The following is a 6,274-nucleotide window of genomic DNA, read 5'->3' on the forward strand; positions in this document are numbered from 1 at the left end:
ATGCTAAAAATTCAGCTTTAAATTCACAGGAATAAATTAAATTTTAAAATATATTCAAATAGAAAACAGTTGTTTTAAATAGTAAAAATATTTAAAAATTGTACAGTTTTTTTTGCTGTGTTTTGGATCAAATAAATGCAGGCTTGGTGAGCAGAAGAGGCTTTTTAAACGGCATTAAAAATCTTACTGTTCAAAAACTTTTGACTGGTAGCGTATGTTATGCAAAAAAAGTGTCTGAAAATGAATTCCGAAATGACCAATGGTTTTCAGAGTGCCATTTGTTTTTCAACTTCTAGTCCAAGTCTAACCAGTGTATTTGAAGTTTTTACACATTTCATTATTTATTTATTTATTTATTGTATTTATTTATTTTTTTTCAAAATTTGCACCTGGAATTTAATTAGCTGCAGTGCAAGCCAATAAAATATACAAATGCATGTGGTGCAAAACATACTGACTGGCTTTAGTTTTGCAAATTTGACACCACCTCATCTATGTTAGCCAGCTAGGTAACATTACCATGTTGACAAATCAGCAGTTTGTGACAATGTACAATGTGATGGACATGGTGTCAAGTGTTTGGAAGTTGTAAATGAGATCCTGAAGTATGCTTTTGTATTTTTCTTTGTTGAAAAAGTTCAAATAGTTCCTACAACTTTGGAGAGACAGAAATTCTGATCATAAATACAACATCTATGATGTTATACGAATGCACATGTTCTGTTAGTTAAATAGTGACCATCTTTCTGACTTCAATATTTTTCACCTACTAATTGTGCCCCAATATCTTTTAGACAGCTCTTTAACCTCACACCCCCATTTGATTTAAAGCCAGCTATAACTTTCTAAGCTGCTCTATCAGCTGCTTTCTCTTGCCTTATAAACAGTCCTCTCTCTCTTTTCTGGCTTTGCAACTGTAACTCCTACGCTCTTAATGTCATTAACAGGTGCTTGTCCAAAATAGAACCCTTGCCCATACATACACACACACACACACACACACATACAAACAAACATCCGTGGATCAGCTGACATACACTCGACTTTCTTTCCCACAGAGTTGCTAAACTCACCCTGACATACACTGAAAAATATCAAATCTGTTCGTGCGCAGATAAATACTCTAGCTTGAACCATCTACTTGGCGATTAAGCTGTCATACATTTATTCTGTCATACATAGTCTCTACAACTTGATTCCATGAGCCCCAGTTCCAGTTTTCTCCACCCTCCTCTCTCTTTTTCTCTCTCTCTCTCGCTCTCTTTACGTCCCTCCTTCTCCTGCTCTCTCAGCTGAGTTTCATGTATCTAGTCATCAGATCTGCACCCACACAGAACAGGTCAGGATTTGATTGCTCTCACTGTTGCTAAAGCTTGTTGGCTTTTCAGTACACTTGCTGCACATGCATACTGTCATAGTTTACTAAAATCAGTTACACAAGCCTTAAATCATTTTATACTTAGTATAAGTTTAATAGTTTTATGTTGTGCAGCTTAGAAAAAGATGTTTTATTATGCACTCAGGAAAATGGATTGATAATGCATTTGATAACTTTGCGGTCTTATTTATTTTTCAGAATCTATAAAATCAGAATTTAGTACGCATGGATGTGTTGATGTTATAAGTATAAATGCGTTGACTGTATGTTAATGGGTGAACATGGATTTGTATATCAATCTCAAAAAATGTGTAATTTAGCATTTTTATCACATCAAATAACTAAATATGAGACTTGGTGTGTAAGACTTTTTGTGATTGTGATTATCTTGCTATATGATACTCTTTAAACATTTAGGTAGTTGCGTGGGTCTGGATGTAATGCAGTGAAATCTTTATACATTGTTTCTGGATACTATATGATAGACCTAATTTGCAAATGTGGGGCTGAAGCCCAGTTGCTTTAAAATGATAATTGGTTTTGTCCATTTGGACTGCCAAAACAGTCTCTTAACGGACATGTGAGCCTATGGGTGCTATTTTCCTTTTAGGCAACAGCATATTATAGAAGCGTAATTGTTTTGAAGAAAGTTTTGACAGAGTTGGGGTAATATAAAGAGCTATGATGGAGGTGGAGATGATCTTGGTGGGTTAATTATAGCCTGTGTGTTACATTTCCAGGTCATGTTTAGTGTTTTGACAGTCTGTTATGTCTCAAATGACTGTAACTTACACAACATAATATATGGCCTATAACTTTACTGAATATCTAGTTTTATATGTAGTCACACTGCAAAATTTCTTGATCTGTATTTTTTTCTTGTGTGTTGACTTAAAGGTAAATATATGGAATTAAGTAGTTTTTTTCAATATTTTTGTGTGTAAACACTGCCATTCAGAAGTTTGGGATCAGCAAGATTTTTAAAGACATTTCTTATGCTCATTAAGGATGCATTGATTAGATAAAAAATATGTTTTGTCTCGAAACAGTAATATTGTGAAACATTATTGCAATTTCTATTATTGGATTCCTATTTTAATATACTTAAAAATATAATTTATTTATGTGACGCAGTGCTGAATTTTCATCAACCATTACTCCAGTCTTAAGTGTCACATGATCCTTCAGAAACTATTCTAATATACTGATTTATTATCAATGTTGGAAACAGTTGTGCTGCTTAATATTTTTTGGGACCTGTGATACTTTTTCCAGGATTCTTTGATGAATGAAAAGTTTAAAAAGAACAGTGTTTATTCAAAATAGAAATGTTGTGTTACAATAAAAAGGGTAACACTTTACAATAAGGTTCATTAGTTAAATATTATTTAATGTACTAACTAACATGAACTAACCATGAGCAATACATTTGTTACTGTATTTACTAATCTTCATTAACGTTAGTTAACGAAAATACAGTTGTTCATTGTTCATGTTAGTTCACACTGCATTAACTAATGTTAACAAGATTTTAATAATGTATTAGTAAATGTTGAAATTAAGTGCAGTTCATTATTAGTTCATGTTAACTAATGTGGTTAACTAATGTTAACTAAAGAACCTTATTGTAAAGTGTTACCATAAAAGGTGATAGTAAAGACGTATGTTATTAGAAAAGATGTCTATTTTGAATAAATGCTGTTCTTTTTAACTTTCTATTCATCAAACAATCAAAGAAAAAAGTATCACAGGTTCCAAAAAAATAGTAAGCAGCACAACAGTTTCAAAACTGATAATAAATCAGCATATTAGAATGATTTCTGAAAGATCATGTGACACTGAAGACTGGAGTAATGGTTGATGAAAATTCAGCACTGCATCACATAAATAAATTATATTTTTAAGTATATTAAAATAGGAAACCAATATTAGAAATTGCAATAATGTTTCACAATATTACTGTTTCATAAGAGGCTCCATTAAAAGAAGTTAAAAATCTTACTGAAACTTTTTAACAGTAGCAGATCTGATGACTTTAACAGTAGCTTTACAGAAAAATAAAAAAATGAAATATTATTGCAATTGAATATAATGTTTTTCTATTTTAATATACTTTAAAGCATGATTTATTCCTGTGATGCAAAGCTGAATTTTCAGCATCATTACTCCAGTCTTCAGTGCCACATGATCCTTCAGAAATCATTTTAATATGCTGAATTATAATTAATGTTGGAAACATGTTTTGCTGCTTAAGATTTTTGGAACCTGGATTTTTGATGAATAAAAAGTTAAAAAGAACAGCATTTATTTAAAATAGAAATCAGCAATTATTTTCAGCAATGATGTTTTAAATTAATAAAATCTGATGGTAAAGACTTACAGTTGTGGCCAAAAGTTTTGAGAATGACACAAATATTAGTTTTCACAAAGTTTGCTGCTAAACTGCTTTTAGATCTTTGTTTAAGTTGTTTCTGTGATGTACTGAAATATAATTACAAGCACTTCATACGTTTCAAAGGCTTTTATCGACAATTACATGACATTTATGCAAAGAGTCAGTATTTGCAGTGTTGGCCCTTCTTTTTCAGGACCTCTGCAATTCGACTGGGCATGCTCTCAATCAACTTCTGGGCCAAATCCTGACTGATAGCAACCCATTCTTTCATAATCACTTCTTGGAGTTTGTCAGAATTAGTGTTTTTTTGTTTGTCCACCCGCCTCTTGAGGATTGACCACAAGTTCTCAATGGGATTAAGATCTGGGGAGTTTCTAGGCCATGGACCCAAAATTTCAACGTTTTGGTCCCTGAGCCACCGGGCTGGAAAATGCATTGTTCTTCACCAAACTGTTGTTGGATTGTTGGAAGAAGTTGCTGTTGGAGGGTGTTTTGGTACCATTCTTTATTCATGGCTGTGTTTTTGGGCAAAATTGTGAGTGAGCCCACTCCCTTGGATGAGAAGCAACCCCACACATGAATGGTCTCAGGATGCTTTACTGTTGGCATGACACAGGACTGATGGTAGTGCTCACCTTTTCTTCTCCGGACAAGCCTTTTTCCAGATGCCCCAAACAATCGGAAAGAGGCTTCATCGGAGAATATGACTTTGCCCCAGTCCTCAGCAGTCCATTCGCCATACTTTTTGCAGAAGATCAATCTGTCCCTGATGGTTTTTTTGGAGAGAAGTGGCTTCTTTGCTGCCCTTCTTGATACCAGGCCATCTTCCAAAAGTCTTGGCCTCACTGTGCGTGCAGATGCGCTCACACCTGCCTGCTGCCATTCCTGAGCAAGCTCTGCACTGGTGGCACTCCAATCCCGCAGCTGAATCCTCTTTAGGAGACGATCCTGGCACTTGCTGGACTTTCTTGGACGCCCTGAAGCCTTCTTAACAAGAATTGAACCTCTTTCCTTGAAGTTCTTGATGATCCTATAAATTGTTGATTTAGGTGCAATCTTAGTAGCCACAATATCCTTGCCTGTGAAGCCATTTTTATGCAACGCAATGATGGCTGTACGCATTTCTTTGCAGGTCACCATGGTTAACAATGGAAGAACAATGATTTCAAGCATCCCCCTCCTTTTAACATGTCAAGTCTGCCATTCTAACCCAATCAGCCTGACATAATGATCTCCAGCCTTGTGCTCGTCAACATTCTCACCTGAGTTAACAAGACGATTACTGAAATGATCTCAGCAGGTCCTTTAATGACAGCAATGAAATGCAGTGGAAATTTTTTTTTGGGATTAAGTTTATTTTCATGGCAAAGAAGGACCATGCAATTCATCTGATCACTCTTCATAACATTCTGGAGTATATGCAAATTGCTATTATAAAAACTTAAGCAGCAACTTTCCCAATTTCCAATATTTATGTAATTTTCAAAACTTTTGGCCACGACTGTATATTGTTAGAAAAAAAAATATTTTGAATACATGCTGTTCTTTTTAACCTTTTATTCATCAAAGAATCCTAAAAAAAGGATTACAGTTTCCAAAAAAATATTAAGCAGCACAACTGTTTCCAGCATTGATAATAAATCAGCTTATTGTTAATAAATCAGACTGATTTCTGAAGGATCATGTGACACTGAAGACTGTAATGGATGATGAAAATTCAGCTTGGCATCACATGTATAAATTATATTTTACAGAATATTAAAATAGAAATGAGCATAAGAAAAACATTAATAAATAAAATATAATATTCTACTACCTTGAAAGTTCAAGAAAAGTAATAATGTAAATTAATATTATTAAAATGTAATCTTTTAATGAATATGTGACCCTGGACCACAAAACCAGTCATAAGGTTAAATTTGACAAAACTGAGATTTATACAGCATATGAAAGCTCAATAAATAAGCTTTCTATTGATGTATGGTTTGTTAGGATAGGACAATATTTGGCTGAGATACATCTATTTGAAAATCAGAAATCTGAGGATGCAAAAAAATCTAAAAGACTGAGAAAATCACCTTTAAAGTTGTCCAAATTAGGTTCTTAACAATGCATATTACTAATCAAAAATTACATTTTGATATGCTTACAGTAGGAATTTTACAAAAAATCTTCATGGAACATGAACTTTACTTAATTTCTTAATGATTTTTGGCATAAAAGAAAAATCGAAAAGTTTGACCCATGCAATGTATTTTTGGCTATTGCTTCAAATATACCCCAGCGACTTAAGACTGGTTTTGTGGTCCAGGGTCACATATTTGAATTATTATTTGTTTGCACTATGTTTAACTAAACAGATATAGAGATCATTTTAGCTAATTGCTGTGGCATGTTTGTGGGTATATCATGCTATTATTTTGGCTATGGGCCACACTGTTATGTCTTATTGCTCCTGTTTGGGTGATTGGCCTCAATGAGCCTTGTCTTGTAGTACTCCC

The sequence above is a fragment of the Garra rufa genome, chromosome 9, assembly GCF_049309525.1.
Source record: "Garra rufa chromosome 9, GarRuf1.0, whole genome shotgun sequence".
NCBI lineage: Eukaryota > Metazoa > Chordata > Actinopteri > Cypriniformes > Cyprinidae > Garra > Garra rufa.